At 35.5% G+C, this 16,974-nt stretch overlaps 1 protein-coding gene across 5 annotated transcripts in view; it reads right to left on the reverse strand.

Moving 5' to 3' along the window:
- LOC132692166 (bifunctional heparan sulfate N-deacetylase/N-sulfotransferase 4) overlaps positions 1-16,974 on the reverse strand; it is a 411,890-nt gene that overhangs the window by 361,935 nt on the left and 32,981 nt on the right. For 3 of the 5 annotated variants that reach the window (XM_060654309.3, XM_078445800.2, XM_078445802.2), the window contains exon 2: positions 6,871-6,998. The gene's annotated coding sequence lies outside the window, so the exon portion shown is untranslated. Of the gene's footprint in view, positions 1-6,870; positions 7,439-16,974 lie in introns of those variants that run through there. The other 2 variants (XM_078445801.2, XM_081795565.1) reach the window with 2 other exon arrangements.

Consider the following 16,974-nt stretch of genomic DNA (forward strand, 5'->3'; position numbering starts at 1 on the left):
GGTGTCTGGGTGGCTCAGCTGGTTGAGCATCTGACTTCTATTCAGGTCATTATCTTGCAGTCCTTGAGTTCAAGCCCCACATTAGGCTCTGTCCTGACAGCTCAGAGCCTGAAACCTGCTTCAGATTCTATGTCTCCCTCTCTCTCTGCCCCTCCCCTGCTTACACTCTGTTTCTCTGTCTTTCTCTCTCTCAAAACTAAATAACTGTTTTTAAAAAATATGCCATGACAGATACTAAATAGCACTTTGGATGCAGGGGAGAACAAGTTAGTTGTGACTCCTGAATTCATAGATCTTCCAGGCTAGTGTCATAATAGAATATATTTAAATGCTATGAACATAAATTGAGAAAGCATTTAATTCTACCTAAGGGAGAATGAAATAACATCCTGAAGTTTGTTGAGCATCTATTGATGGTTCATAGATGTGTCATTTATGTCACTCTGCTGGTTTATTATAGTGCTACTTGTTTCTGAAATGCTTATGATAATTTCACATATACTAAAATAGAACAATTTATTATAGTACAATATGTGATTTTATTTGACTGTTATTCTGTTTTTATCTCTCAGTCAATATTTGTTCTCAGTTGCTATCCTTAATTATGATTATTATAAAATATGGTTTACACCACTATAATCTATTTATCTGCCATTTATTTTTTTGCCTGTTTGTTTGCTTTTGTTTTTTTAGTTTATTTTTTGAGAGAGCACAAGTGAGAGTGAGCAGGGGAGGGGCAGAGAGAGAGGGAGAGACAGAATCCCAAGCAGGCTCCACAGTCAGTGCAGAGCCCAAAGTGGGGCTCAAAGTCAGAACCGTGAGATCGTGACCCCAGCTGAGATCAAGAGTCGGATGCTTAACCAACTGAGTCACCCAGGTACCCCTGCCATTTCTTTTTTGTTTTGATTAAGTTTTGACTCATATGCCTGACAAGAGGAAAGTGAGTGATGCATTTAACCTGTTGAAAAGAAATAAAAGGTGTATCACACAGGATATTAAAGTGGAAGTCATACAGATGTTGAAAGACCTATCAGAAAGTGATTGAGAAAATAAATAGCACAGATTATCATACAAATTAGGGTTAGTAGATGGACTTTCATAATATGAAAGATATCAGGAAATTTAGATCAACTTGGCACTATGGCCAAAGAACTGAATAAAAGGTAGTTGAAAGAAAATATGATGAAAGCAGTTGTAAGTTTGTTGTTCCCCAAATACCCGTACTATGCTGTAAACTTTTTCCTCTGAGGATCATGCTATGAGGGCCCCTTAAAGAACTGATCTAGTTAAAAAGATCATGTCCAAAAATGCAACCCCTCCCAAATTCAATGAGTGTATATGAGCCTGATGCCTTTTATATTGCTTATATAAGGACAGTAAAGGTCCTAAAAAGAAGTAAAATTTGAGTTTGACCAAGAACAGGACACTGTGTTTCAACAGTTGGTCAATGAAAAGAAGAGAAAATTAGAATAAATTACCTACATATCTATGCCATATCCTGGGACATTGAGAATGTTACAAAGTGAGGCTATGATCAAGACAGGACTTAGAGAAGGCAGAAAATATTTAGAAATTTAAAGAAAAACAAGTATAAGAAGTAGTATTGAATTTTGATGTTATCAAAATATATGTAGTTATTTTAAATAGTTTTGACATGAAGTTGAAAATATATTAATATAGTCAAATGAAAACAAAAAAGAGAATTATAAAGTATTTATGTAGAATTAGATTATTGTATATATATTATTATATATTATATATGTATTACTATATTATTATATTATCCCTATTCACTAATTTTACAAGTTGACTTAATATGGGTCTTTTTAAAAAAGTTTTTATTTCATTTTATTTTAGAGGGAGAGAGCATGCAAGCAGGGAAGAGGGGCAGAGGGCAAGTGAAAGAGAATCTTAAGCAGGCTCCACACTCAGCATGGAGCCCAACAAGAGTCTCAGTCCCATGACCCTGCGATCCTAATCTGAGCCCAAATCAAGAATGGGATACTCAACTGACTGAACTACCTAGGCACCCCAGTGTGTGTCTTATTTATATATCAATCGCAATTATCTAGAACATGGCCAAGAAATAAGTAGGGTAAAAATAACTATAAGTAGTCATATTTTTTTTTCCCCTGGAATTCAATTCATTTTATTGACAACAGAGTAGCTAACATCCTCACTTCCATTTAAAAATTTAAATTTTCTACCTCCATGCCACTGATTAGTCCACAAAAAATCAAAAGAAACAATCTTAGAAGGGCTTAAATGAAATTTTTCCTTCTGGATATGAGGGAGCAGCTTGCAACAAAATAAGTCCAGCTAAAATGCAAAAGAAAAATCTGTTTCTAGAATTGCTAGCAACGATTTGAGGGAAGCAAGGAAAGACAGACTGATATTCTATAAGCTGCTGTAAGCACAGTGCTTTTGCCAATTCTTGGAGAAGACAAAAAGGCTATGAAGTGAGAGACAGAGCTGTTACTAGGAAAATGGAAACTAGCAGAGTTTTCAGCAATTTTATTAAGTCTGGGGATAAAAAGTAGAGGTTAGAAATACAATGGCAGCCAAAACTTGAGAGCCCAAGATCTCAGAAAAATTGAGGCATAGGGAAATGAGGAAAAATCCAGTGATTTTTCTTTAGGGAATTTATTGAATTCTTAAACTACAGAGAGAAAGAAGCAAAGAAGCTAAAGGGAATAATTGTTGACACCCTTAAAATGTTGAAGAGATTAAAAATAAAATGGGAGGACATAGCAAGGAAAGGGGCTTTAGTAAAAACACACCATGAGTAGATCAGTTCTTGATTGGGTTAAGGTATTCATCCCCATGCAAGCTATTCAATAGAAGGAAGATGAATCCTCTTCAGAGTAAAATACAAATTACTCAGTCTTTAGAATTATTAATGCAAAATGTCCCACAATCATTAAAAAAAATACTCAGCATACCAAGAAAAATAAATGACAAGAAAATGTGACCCAGGAAGACTTAGACATTTTATTTACTAAGGATGTACTTTAAAGTAACTATGATTTAAGTTTAAGAAAATAAATAATATAAGGAAGAATTTCATTAGAGAAGTGGAATCTCTAAACATAAAAGAATCAACATAATTTTTACTAATTACAAATTCAACTACAATTTAAGAAATAAATAGATGAGTCTAATAACAAATTGGATGCAGCAAAAGAAAGGTATAGTGACTTTAAGTGAAGGCCAATAGGAAATATCCCAATTAAACTGTGTGAATAGTGAAAGGATAGAAAATAGGAAAAAGAGATGGGAGACATATGAGGAGAAAGAAAAAAAAGACCTAATATACTTCTAATTTGAGTACCAGTAGAACAGGAGGAAGAGAACAAAGCAGAACAATATTTAATGATGGCCAAGAAAACTCCAAGATTGACAAAAGACATCAACCTACAGACTTAAGAAATGCTGCAAAACCCGAACATCATAAATTATAGAGAAAAGAGCCCCATGGCCTTGTCCCTCACTCATACTGTCAGGGTTTTGTATCTGGGTAAAAGAAGCAAATGTTGATATCACAAAAAATATATAGAGATGCCAGAATAGGAAAATGATGTGTGGTAAATAAGGTGAGCTTGATTGTAGCAATGATCAGACAGGAGTCAAAGAAAGAGGAGAGATAGATATTCTCATGAGAGGTCTGCCAGAAGATGGAAGAGGAGTCCTCCATCACCAAAAAAGATGCCTCTGCCCAAGGAGAGAGACGTGGCTTCATCAAGAAAGAAGGGGAGGAGGAACTCAAAAGTTGCAGATTTAACCTCCTTAATTTTTGTTTGGCTTATATAAAATGAAAAGGTTAGTGGAGACAATTTTATATATATATATATATATATATATACATATATATATATACATATATAATATACGTGTATATATACATATATATATATATGTATATGTGTAGCAATTTACGGTTGTCAATGTTTTTATATATTTTGTCTCTCCTATCTGTGATTAAGGCAGGACAGACATTTTAAAAATCTTCATTGCAACCACAGTGGAACCGATCTTGAGAAAAGTTGCATGTATTTGCTGTAACTCTCTAGAACATGACCTCTAAGGGAAGAAAGTATGTTTTTAATTCAATATCAAGTTTTTGCAATTAGATATTATTAAGGAATCATAGTTACCACATTTAGGATTGAAAATGGTATTATGGTTTAGTTTTTAAGAACGCTTTTCTTTTATAGATATATAGTAAAATACTTTTGACAATGAAACCTGGAATCTGCATCAAAATAATGCAAGGAGCATAACTGCAATGTTCTATATCTTGTTTTGGGTGATTCTGAAATGGATATGTACAATTGTTAAAACTCATCAAACTGAAAATAAGATTTTAACATTTAAGCACATGCAAATTGTATCTAAATTAAAAAAAAACATCAAAAAGTAACTAGAAAAGACAATCTAGAAGACGATAACAAAGCTTGTGGACTTACGCTATCAAAATCAAGACATGCATACCTACAGTAATGAAAACAGTGTGTTTTTGGTATAGGTATAGAAAAATGGACCAATGGAAAAGAATAGAACAAATAGAAACAAACTCAAAAATATATAGTGACCTGATACAATGTTCATCCTGTAGTAAAATTAGGAAAGAATGATTTTTTCAGTAATGGCCATGGGTCAACTGGATACACATCTAAGAAAAAAAAAATCAGTCTTACCTTCTATACTTTACATTATATTAAACAATTCCAGATGGAAAATAAATGTAAATGTCAAAGGAAAAAAAAAAGAAATTTTCCAGAAGAAATCATAGGAGAGTATCTTTATGATCTTGGAGTAGGCAAACATTTTAACTTGGTAACAAACTCTACTGTAGAGAAAAAAAAATGATAAACAGAGCTACATTAAGATCTTCTGTTTATCATCAAGAAAATGAATAGATAGCACACAGAGTAGGAGAATATATTTGCAATGTGCACATTTGTTAGAGGCTTACATAGACTATATATAAGAAATCATATAAATGGACAAAATAGAAAACTGTATAGAATACTTAGAAAATAATTTGAATGAACATTACAAAAGAGGATATCCAAATGGCCAAACAATGTATGAAAGGTTCTCTACCTCATTAGTCATAGAGAAATGCAAATTAAAATCTACTGCAATCATTACCCAGCCTCTAAATATTAAATCCAAAAGAGATAATACCCAGCTTCAGTGACAACTTGAAGTTATTGGACTTTGCATATACTGCTTGCTGGTGGGGGTATAAATAGTAAAACCAACTAGGAAGGTTGTTTGGTGATGTCTACTGATGCAGAATATATGCCTATTTTGTGACACGGCAATATCTTTCCTTGATGTGTATCTAGCAGATAAGTATACACATACAGTAAAACCTTGGTCTGTCACCATAATTCATTCTGGAAACGTACTTGTAATCCAAAGCACTTGTATATCAAAGTGAATTTCCCCATAAGAAATAATGGAAACTCAGATGATTAATTCTACAACCCAAAATATGTATATAAAAATGATTACAATGCTGTGATATAATACAAAATAATAAAAAAAATACAAAATACAAAGAAAAATAAATAAATCAACCTGCATTTACCTTTGAAAACCTTCATGGCTGGTGTGAGGGAGGGTTATTGTGTAGGATGAATTTCACTATCACTAATGGAATCACTGGTGTCTATTGGCTCAATGGAATCCTTTTCTTGCAGCTTTAACAAGGAACCTATCCAATGACACTTGTTTTTTCCTCCTTTTGAGGATTTTGCAGAAATATGACATTGCATTGTTTTTCAACAGATTCATCGCTTGCACTGATACAAACCTTATTCGTGTGGTGCTTTTCTACAAAATTTTGCAGTTTCCCACATTTTACACATCTCCATAATCTCATTTGAAGTGAGGGATTCTCCTGCCTTTTTCCCCTCCTCCTCTGCAGACAAGATGCAGATGTAGATGTCTTATAAAATCTTGCAATTTCAGCCATTCCCATACCATGTTTGTACTTTTTGATGTATTTCCTTCTTAACTTCCACCATAATCATCTCCTTCTTACAGCCTTTCTTTTCAACCTTTTTCTGCATGGGAGCCATTGTATATGCTTGTACGGATGTTGACTATAGTACAGTATTAATAAACTCTTGTCATATACTGTATTTAATGTAACTTGCAATAAGACAGCAGAGGAAAGGGTCTATATCTGCAGGCAACCTGACCCAGAATGAAGCAAAGCATTCCTAAACTTATTCTTATATGGAAAAGCAAAGGACCGTCCATAGGTGCCTTGAAGTGACAAAAGATACACTGGTGCCAGGTGTGAACACCTTCCAAAGTTCTGAAAAATCACTGATTTCTGCCAAACACTGCAGCCTGAGACCAAGCATCTGAGCATGGGAGACAATCACCCACAATCCAACAGTGAGAGAGGGAAAGAAGAGCCATTGGCTCAGTTGTGATCATGAAACATTTGGCACCATGTACTACTCATATTGAAATACATCACTCATTTATCAAGTTAAAATTTATTAGAAATGTTGGCTTGTCTTGTGGAACACTCGCAGAACAAGTTACTCGCAATCCAAGGTTTTACTGTATTCAACAGAACACGTATATGAGTTTTCATAAAAGCATTATGCATAAAAGCTAGTAACTAGAAACAGCCCAAAGACTATTGATAGAAGAATGAATAAACATATTTTGTCCTATCTGTAAAAGCAAATATATCTTAGTAATGAGAATATACAAATTGTTGCCATACAGAACACCAAGGCTGAATATGAAATTTTTGATATCTAATGAAAGAACCAGACATAAAATGGAATATATTATATGATTCCAGTTATAGATAGCTCAAATCCACGGATGACTTACCCAAGGCTCTTAGATAAGAAGAGGAGGAACAGTAAATTCAAAGGGATCATTGGGCATCTAGCCTGTGCATGTCCTTGGTCCAAGGGTGTTTGCAGTCAGCTTTGGATCCCATTTCTTGTCACCAAAAACTGTTAAAAAAATATTAAAGAAAACAATTTAGGTGATACAAACAAACTTTAACACTTTATGAAGTAGACAGTCTCTCTTTGGAGAACTGCAAAATGGGTCAGAGGGCAGGAAGCTTTTATTAGATGAAGAACAAAGAAAAAGGAAGACACAGTAGAAAATATCTGATTGGCTGGGTCCACACAGTCAGCCTTGTTTGGGGTACAAATGCCTAAAAGTGGCTTAGAGTTTGGGGACTGGCTGATTGGATATATGGTGTTTGTGTTCAAGCTGAGCATTTACAAGGGCATGAAGTTTATCTAAGTTTTGGTTTGCTGACATTGCACCTGTGCAGGAGTGGCTCCATCTTGGGACTAAAAATTTATTTCAAGAGCACCAAAGCTAGTTTTCAGTAGAGTTCCTGCAAACTCTGGTACCTTGAGCTTCTACTTTCAGGAATGCATAAGACATGGAGGGCATGCCTCTAGTCTGCCTTTGGTGCAGACCTGGATTGGAGACTCCACATAAAACAGAATCTTAACAGCTTAATGAAAATTAAACCCCCCACCACACAGAAAAAGACAGATTGAAAAACTTAAATCTTGACCTTGATAGTGGGTAGAGAAAAAAATAGCCTCTGTATTCACAATCAGAAGCTGGTCTTTACTTGGCATGCAGTCCAATGAAAATAATACAATTCAAAATTCTTCGAGTGATTAATATATTTTAACATATTACAAATGAAAAGGTAAGGATCTTATTACATTGATAAATAAAGGAAAATAGGCAATCAAATTCAACATTCATTCTGTATTAAATTTTTAGCAAAAGAAACAGAAAGTCTTTTCTTTAACTTAGTACATGTACAAAAATAATTAACAAATATCACACTTGATTGAAGAAAAACTGAAAGCATTCTTTCTAACATCAGGAACAATGCAAGGATGCCTGTCATCATTATACCCAATAAAACATAATAATGAGGTCCTTGTTGGTGCAGACAGGGGAAAAACAAAGTAGATATAGGAATAAAAAGGAGTTTTTATTATTTACATAAGATGTAATTCTCCACAGAGAAAACCTCCCCAAAATCTACTGCTAAACCAATAGAGTTAATGACAGAGTTTAGGATACAAAAATACAAAATAAAAAATAAAAAAAATGGGGCACCTGGCTGGCTCAGTCGTGAGAGCATGTGACTCTTGATCTTGAGGTTGTGAGTTTGAGCCCCACATTGGGTGTAGAGATTACTTAAAACTAAACTAAACTAAAATAAAATACAAAAATCAGTTCATTTCTAAAATCCAGCAGCAAATGACACATTTCTTAGTAAAATAAAATAAAAAGTGATCATTTACAAGGGTAACAAAAAATAGAAATAAATCTTTTTTTAAGGAATAAATTAAAAAAAATTTTTCTAATGTTTATATTTGAGAGGGGGGGGGTGATGGGCAGAGAGCGAGAGGGAGACACAGAATTCAAAGCAGGCTCCAGGGTCTGAGCTGTCAGCACAGAGCCCCTACACAGGGCTCAACTCACCAGCTATGAGATCATGATCTGAGCTGAAGTCAGATGCTTAACTGACTGAGCCACCCAGGCGTCCCAGGAATAAATTTTTTTTTAAGTTTATTTTGAGAGAGAGAGAGAACGAGAACGAGAAAGAGAGAGAAAGTATGAGGGGCAGAGAGAGAATCCCAAGCAGGCTCTGCACTTAGAAGGATGCGGGGTTCAGACTTATGAACTGTGAGATCATGACCTGAGCCCAAGTCAGACTCTCAACTGACTGAGCCACCCAGACAGGGGCCCCGGAATAAATCTTCTTCAATGTATAAAATTTATAGAAAGCAAAGTATGAAATTTTACTGTAAATCATTAAGGCAAATCTGAAAAAAATGGTAGAAATACAACTATTTCAAGGATTGAGAGATTCAACACTGTTATGATATAAACTTAAACTGATAGGCTATAATTCTAATAAAATTCTCAATGTGGTTTGTTTCACTCAATTTTACATTTTATTTAGCAATATGATTCAAATGTTTGTATGAAAGAGTCAAGTACCAAGAATATTAAAAGGCATTCTAGAAAAGGAACAATGTTTAAAGACTGGGCCTTCTAGATATTAAAAGGTAGCTAAAAGATGCAGTAACTAACATAAGGAGGATTTAGTATGACAAACACATATACAAAGGGTACTGAGGAAAGAGCTTAGATCTAGACCCAGGGCACTGAAATAGACCCATGCAAATATTGCAACCTGATTTGAGATAGAACAAGAACAGCACAGTGGTTTTTGGAAACAATAGATTCTTAAATCAAAATGTGATAGTAGTACCAATAACAACAAAATAATAATAGCTGGTTTGGGATAAGGGGAATATAAAAAGCTACTACTTTCTTCCATTTTCTTTATTTATAAAAATAGAAAACAATAGCAAATATCATTAAAAATGAGTGAATGAAAGGTAAGGAAGTGGTGACTATAAACAACTTTTGAAGTTTGGCTATGAAGAAGGAATTTAGACACTAGTCTTAGAGAAACAACCAGAGGACATTATAATGCTGGTATGTAGAGCATATTTTTGGCTGATATGAATGATCTATTTAAGAATGAAACTTTGGGGTGCCTGGGTGGCTCAGTCGGTTGAGCGTCCGACTTCGGCTCAGGTCATGATCTCACAGCTTGTCAGTTCAAGCCCCGTGTCAGGCTCTGTGCTGACAGCTCGGAGCCTGGAGCCTGCTTCAGATTCTGTGCCTCCCTCTCTCTCTACCCCAACCCACTTGCATTCCGTCACTGTCTGTCTCAAAAATAAACATTAAAAAAACAAAACAAAAAAAGAATGAAACCTTCATGATGCAAGAGGGTAAGTCAGTCAATTATTTAAAAGTTTGTCAGTATAGGGAACTCCTAATCCTCTCAAATTTGATAAAATTAAAGCATAGTTAAAATGAAGATATTATGACTACAAGCTGGAATAGCACTAGGTTTTTTTCCAAGTCTCTAAAACATTTCAGAAAAAAAAAAAAAGGAAATTAGCTGAAAGAAAAAAAATGCAGGAATATTTCTGGTATAATTCATTTCACAAGGAAAAATATAATGTAGTCATCAGTGTAAAATACATGGATATCATGAGACCAAAGGAGATAATTTGATACAATTTTATTTTCTTTAGTTTCTGTGAGGAAACTAAAACTTTTTTTCTTTTTTAAAGTTTATTTATTTTTGAAAGAGAGAGAGAAAGAGAGAACGAGCAAGCTGAGGAGGGGCAGAGACATAAGGAGAGAGAAGTCCAAGCAGGCTCCGTGCTGTGAGCATGGAGCCTGATGAGTGGCTCGAACATATCAATTGTGAGATTACGACCAGAGCTGAAATCAAGAGTTGGACACTTAACCAACTGAGTCAACCAGGCACCCCTTAAAAATATTTTTCCTTGATGGAAGTTAAAAAGTTATTCTTTCAAGTTTCTTATTTATAGAAAGGGGTATGGGTCTACTAAACTACTTTAGAACTTATAAATACATAAGGGCAGAAGTATGGATAAAGTTATAGTTACTATAGTTCTTCCTTGATGCAAAACTCTACATATCTATTTTGTTGTACTTTTAAGACAACCTCAAAATTATAATTCTAATTTATATTAATTTACAAATTATTTAATAGCAGTTAAAAAAGAATCTTGGTAGATGTTACCACTATTCAACAAAATATGGTCCTTCTGTATTTCTGGGCATTGGAGAAAATTGCATTTCCCTATCCCCTTGAATTAAATACTGATCATGTGATTTGTTTTGGCCAATCTAATGTGAAGAGAGTGAGGCATCTTATGTTGGAAGTCAGTAATATATTTTTCAGTTCAACTCCTCCTTGCTTCATTGTTTGTGAAAACATGCTGATGTGAAGGTGCCATAATTTCAAGAGCAGCCTGGAATTCTGAGTAATTATAAGGGCCGATGCTCTGAGATGTTTTCTTACATCCTCAGTGATGTGTGAGCAAAAATAAATATTGAGTTAAGCCAATGAAAATTTAGGATTGCTATTACCACAGCATACCTTAGACCTTGTTGAAAGACTTAAGAAGCTAAAGTAGAAAGTAGAGCAGGAGAATTAAACCCCAGGAGAATTAAAAGAAGCTGGGTAGAAAAGCCAAATCTTCTGGATGCCTGGGTGGCTCATTTGGTTAAGCAACTGACTTCAGCTCAGGTCATGATCTCATGGTTGGTGAGTTCAAGCCCTGTGGTGGGTTCTGTGCTTACAGCTCAGAGTCTGGAGTCTGCTTCAGATTCTGTGTCTCCCTCTCTCTCTACCCTTCCTCCACTCATGCTCTCTCTCTCTCTCTCTCTCTCAAAAAAAGTAAACAACAACAACAACAAAAAAAAAAAAAAAAAAAAAAAAAGAAAGAAAGAAAGAAAAAAGAAAAGCCAAATCTTCAAACTAGTCTTAGGAATGAAGTCTTAGGAAGTAAGGAGTTCTATGTGTAAGAAGCAATAGAAAATATTATGGCATGGTATATAGTTCAAACTATTTATTTCTCCTAGAACTGTGTTTGAATGTTATTTAGTTATCTTTATTAATATATTTTTTGTTTATTGGTACCTTACTGAAATTTCATTTCATTTTTTTTTCTACTTTAAAAGGCTTTATAGCTCTGAGACCAGAAGAGCTAAGTCTAGGATTTTGAGCTGTAATTTCAGAAAACAGAATAAGACTGAAATAAAGTTTCACTATGCATATTTTTTTAAAAAAAGAAAACTTCTAGCATTTTATTACTGTTCTATGGTGAGACTATCTTGTAAAGTTTACAGCGAGTAAACATAGGTAATTAAACGTTAAATAGTTGACTCTGATACTTCATATTTTAAGAAAATGTAACACATCATTGATCTTGTATTTATGTCTTTGTCATTTTATTTTAGGCACTTGGGTCTATTTTACGAAAATACTCCTAAAAAAAGTCTTAAGACTCACACTGAAAATATTCCCACCAAATAATTTCAGAAACCTATTCCTTATGGTTGGGAAGGCACACCTGCATATATTAATGAGAAAAGATTATTTGTCAGTGAATTCCAGGAATATTGTTTTAAAATTTTCATACTCTGCCTTTCCTGTTTCCCTTCTTACTGACTTTTAATATTAGAACAAACAACAATATTGGTTTTATTTCAAAGGCCAAATTACAGAAAACAATAAACTGGCTAAAAGTAAGACAGAACTATTATATAAAATCAAACAAGAAACTAAAACTCAAAAATTCAAATTACCACTTTGTCCTTACTTTGGCTTGCTTGTGGGAATTTATTGAAGAAGTCTTTTAAACTTCATCAAAAATCCCTCATGCCAGTTAATGATAGAATGGGGGAAGAAGAGGTTTTGCTATGTTTAAATTCCATTAGAGCATTGTGGGTTTTCACTTCCTTCCTAAGTGGATTATTTAACTTCCGAAGAAAATCCTTTGAGGTCTAAGCTTATTTGCTCTCAGGAAAAATATGGCTTCAGTCACTTAGGAAAAAAATAAAAAAAAAGACAACAGTAATCTTTAAAAATATATACTTAGAAATTATTTCCCTATCATGAATATGTAGCTGAAATTCATTTTTAAATTAAAGTGTTAGTTATAATGCATAAATTTAAATTTTCAATTAGAAATCAGCTAAACTGAGCATCAATCAGTTGCAATTTTTTTTCTTCATTTCACTTAAAGAAGGAAGCATTAAATAAGAACGAATAGCTCATAATGGTAATAAGGTAAAATAATAAAAAATATACTATGAGTTGCTTCAAACCTTATGATAAAGTTATTATCCAAATTTTGGTGCTAGATTTTTATAAAAATATGGATTCAATTCTAGAGCCTCAGGCAAGATAAAATTTGCATTTGCTTGGCCTATATAGGCCATTGATAAATACATTAGATAAATCCACGATTATATGAGATAAAATGCATAGAAGTATTTTTGATACATTTATACCAATCATATCAATCATGTATATTCAAATATCGCAAAACCAATGCTTTTCTTAAGAACTACATCCTTATGGGGCACCTGGGAGGCTCAGTTGGACTTTGGCTCAGGTGTGGGTTCAAGCCCGGCATGGTGCTCTGTGCAGATTAGCTCAGAGCCTGGAGCCTGCTTGGGATTCTGTCTCCTGCTGTTTCTGCCCTTACCCCGCTCGTGCTGTCTCTCTGTCTCTCAAAAATAAATAAACATTAAAAAAAAAGAATGATATCCTTTCTAATAACTTGACACTGAAGCTTCTGTTTAGACAAAAAGGATTGACAGGTCACATTTATCTCCTCATGAAAACTCACTAATGTAGGCATTCTAAATATATAAAACCCCATGAGGTCAAAAAGAACAAGAGAGCAAATCACTGCAGTGGAAAAGCCTGGCTCCTCACTTCACCAATTTACAACACAATGCCTCCAGGGGGCATGGCTGACATGAAAAATGACTGTTTCCACAGCTCTTGGAAACTTTAGTCATTGAAGAAGCAGAGGTAAGATGGGGAGCTGAAAACAGGACTTGCTATAAAAGTTTGTATTTTGTATAAAAGTTTGTCACTTCCTTACAACCGATAGAGGTCCTCCGTATTGACAAAATGCAGGCGGCTCCGGTGGCCAGGCCCACGTCACCAGTGCAAACCTGAGACGGCCGACATTTCGGGAAAAGCCTCACCCTCACGGTCAAAGAAACCTAACACACACCAATGACAATCCTCCAGCTCGGCTGCAGTTGAGTTTACCTTGGCTTAGAAAAGCGGGCTTCTCAGCCAATCACGCCCGCTCTCTGTGCCGCCTCTCCTCACGCTCTAGGAAACGCGCTTACCCAAAATCCCTCGGGAGGTGGCCAACCCTGGCCTTTGTCTCGCGAGGCACCGCGAGGCTCCCAGCTCACGGGTTGTTTTCCCTTGGATGAAGGACATCAAACTCATTGCAAAGTTATTTCGTTTCCACTTGAGAGTTTCGGTGGTGAGGTCGGATGCAGGCTGCTAAAGTCTCAGTACTGCTCCTAGACGCAGGTGAAGGGACCCACAGGCTGTTTCCGTTGCTCTCCAGGGATCTGCGGTAAGCTTTTCTCGGTTCTAGCTCCGCTTATTTTGCGTTCTGAACGTTTGAAGTTTGTTTACCGTAATCCTTCTGGATAAAAAATTGGAGTGTGAGAGAATCCAGATTTTCATGGTGAGACTTAGTAGGCCACAATATTTGGGTTTGTGGCCGATCTCATCAATAAGGTAAGCTCCTCAGGGAGGACCTGGTGGATCTCAGAAACAAGAAGTCTGGTTTTATTAGGGAGAATTGTTTCAAAAGGGAAATAATTGGTACTCCTGAATTTTGGAAAGGAAAGTGACAGCCTTTAGGTAACTTCAAAGCCACAGAGTAAGTGCACAGTATGAACTGCTGTGAGGGGGTCTTCGGGGGGATATAAGGCAGGAAATCCAGACTGTTTTAATCAACAGCATATCAAAATCTAAGTAGGCAAAAATTAGAGTATTAAAAGCTCACTGTAAAGAAGTCATCTCTTGAAAGGCATAACAGGCCTGTTGGTAATGCAAATGTCAGAAGCCAAAGCCACAAAATTGGTGGCCAGGTGTCAAGCATTTAAAAGTTATTAGAGGACTTGCCACCTAACTGTAAACTCCTGTGCTAGGATAAGTTGGTCATGGAATGGGTTAGGTTGATACTGGGTCACTAGCTAACCTCAAGAAAATTTCTGTGCTGATAGGTACACTGTAAAATACTATAAAATCCCCAACCCAGTGGCACATCCATCTTAGGTATGTGCCAAGAGACCCAAGGCTTAGCCAAAGAAATGGGATCCTCAAGTTTCAAAGAACTGAGCACACCACATTCTGGCACACCTGCTTCCTGTGCTAAGAACCGTGGTCCCAGAATTACAATGGCCTTTACAGGAAGCATTCCAATTAGATAAGATTTTTCATCTGAGGAGTGCATTTAAAAGTGAGAATACCCAAATCAGACAAATGCAATGAGAAACCTATTTTGATGGGCATGCATAAGTTTCCAAAAGACTTCAGGATTATAGAATAATAATTTCATTGAAAGATTCATAGCAAAAGAGTAATGAAAAGTTAAAGACACAAGAGATGCCTTAAAAAAAAAAAAAGACTATTTAGACTGATGTGACTGTTACTATTCCCTTCTGCCCTCCTTTGCCTGAGTACTCACAGTCTACTGTACCTCTGTCTGAATTGCCTTTCCACTCTGAAGAGACTACAAGACCATAAATAAGTCATTGACCTTACAGACACTTCACTCCAAGGAGGGCCTTCATGTGGGCCTCTCTCAGTGTTGACGGGACTCTTGAGGGATTCTCCAGTAAACTGCTACCAGCTATTCCCTTAAACTGCAAAAGGGAAACTAAAAATTAATTGAAAACCTTGCTAAAGTCAGGTAGATACAAGAACTACACTCTCTACTTTAAATTGGGTGCAAGCTCTGGCTCTAAAGGTTTGCCTTCTGGAGAAACACAACACTTGGGAACTACCAGCATAGAAAAGGGCATGACCAGGCCTGAGGCCATAAACAGGATTTAGTAAAAAGTAGAAACCAAGTAGCCATTTCCCACCCTCTCAGGGCATAAACACTGCAATCTGGTATGTGTCCTGCAGCAGGAAATAGGATGCCACTAAAGACAGACTCCTTGCAGATCTTCCCACTGTAAAGGCGTCCAGTCAACCAATTCTATATGGAGAGCTTCCTGTCAACCTCAAGTGTCTCAATATTAAATGTAATAGGACAGTAAAGGACTATCAGATGTTTAAGAAAAGCCACTAACATGAAAAGCGAGTGGCCAAAACCAACAAATTAGAAAATTGTTAAAAGGAAGCCACTGCAGAAAGTAGAAGATTAAGTAAAACAAATTGCCATATAAAGAGTTGAGAAGATATTATATTATTATAGTAAGTGCTCAGCTCAGAGTAATGAGAGAAAAAGAAAGAGGACACAAAGAGTTGAGAAGATATTATATTATTATAGTAAGTGCTCAGCTCAGAGTAATGAGAGAAAAAGAAAGAGGACTTGGATAAAATAAAAACAATTAATGAATTGAAAGGTGAAATTGATAAAATTTTGCATCATGGGGGTGCCTGACTGACTCAGTCATATTACTATTGATACTGCGATTGTAAATTCAAGCCCCATGTTGAGTATAGAAATTACTTTAAACCTTTTTTTTTTTTTTTGCATCATGTCTCCAGACTAGAAAATGAGTCCTGCAGAGGTAGGACACTCAAGGAACAGAGAAGCAAGACAGAGATTTGGTTCAATTTGGCTCTTTCTTAGGAGAACTGGCAGCTAGTATTTTGCAATGTATATAAAAATTGAACTGATAATAGTGATAATTATTAATTATTTAAGTATAATTGATATAAGTTTCAATTTTACAACATGTTTGTATATTTGTGAAATGATCACCACAATAAGTCAAATTAATATTTGTCACATTACATAGCTACAAAAAATTGCTTTTTCTTGTGATGAGGACTTTTAATGTCTCTCAGCAACTTCCACATATGCAATACAGGATTATTTACTATAGTCACCATGCTGTACATAACATACCCATGACTTTTTAATTTTATAAATAGAACTTTGTACTTTTTTGCCTCCTTTACCTATTTTGTCCCCTACCCTCCCTCATCCTCCATGTCTGGCAACCACCCATCTGTTCTGTGTATCTACAAACTTGGTTTTATTGTTTTTTAATTCCACATATAAGTGAGGTCATATAGCATTTGTCTTTTCTCTGACTTATGTTACTTAGCATAACATCCTCAAGGGCCATCCATGTTGTAAACAGCAAGATTTTGTTCTTCTTAATGGCCGAATAGCATTACACTGAGTGGTGTGCGTGTGCACATGCATGTATGTGTATATATGCGTATCACATCTTCTTGAGCCATTCGTTCACATAAAGACACTTTGGTTGCTTCCATGTCTTTATTATTGTAAATCATGCTGCGCTGAACTTGGGTGT

The sequence above is a fragment of the Panthera onca genome, chromosome B1 (genome assembly GCF_046562875.1).
Source record: "Panthera onca isolate mPanOnc1 chromosome B1, mPanOnc1 haplotype 2, whole genome shotgun sequence".
Classification (NCBI taxonomy): domain Eukaryota; kingdom Metazoa; phylum Chordata; class Mammalia; order Carnivora; family Felidae; genus Panthera; species Panthera onca.